At 19.0% G+C, this 575-nt stretch overlaps 1 pseudogene; it reads right to left on the bottom strand.

The window, feature by feature from the left end:
* LOC107693055 (protein bicaudal C homolog 1-A-like) overlaps positions 1-575 on the bottom strand; it is a 24,337-nt pseudogene that overhangs the window by 9,454 nt on the left and 14,308 nt on the right.

Here is a 575-nt window from a genome sequence, read left to right as displayed (position 1 = left end):
TTAAACATTTTATAGGAAAAAAAAAAAAAAAAACGAAAAAAAAAAAAACTTTATTATAAATAAAATTATATATGATGAGCAATAAAACCAAGTTGTTGTTTCAACACTGAAAAAAAATTATAATGCTAAATGTTGTAAAAAGGTTAACAAAATACAGTACAAAATAAATCTTAACAAAATCTTAAAAAAAAAAAAGATAATAATTATAATAATAATAATTGAAAATACAATTCAGCAGGAAATTCAACGTTGATCCATGATATTCTTTCACTTGTGAATACTTGTTGAAATGTCAGCTGGGGAATAATTATCTTTAACAACTCAACATACCATCCATTCTACGACTATTCTACACACCCCATGAAGCATAAAAACGTTTTTTTTTTTTTTTAAATCATATATATTAATATATTAACATTATGTTTTAATAATATTAATTAAAACAATGTATTATAATATTTAATTTATTTATTTTTATATGACTTAAATTATAATAATTATATTATTTAAAAATAAAAATAATCCATTCTATACACTATTAAAAAGTATAGCGTTTTGTTTTGTAATTTCCATTG

Source organism: Sinocyclocheilus anshuiensis, unplaced genomic scaffold (assembly GCF_001515605.1).
Source record: "Sinocyclocheilus anshuiensis isolate Anshui unplaced genomic scaffold, SAMN03320099.WGS_v1.1 scaffold1460, whole genome shotgun sequence".
Lineage (NCBI taxonomy): Eukaryota > Metazoa > Chordata > Actinopteri > Cypriniformes > Cyprinidae > Sinocyclocheilus > Sinocyclocheilus anshuiensis.
This window is presented reverse-complemented; position numbering and strand designations above follow the sequence as displayed.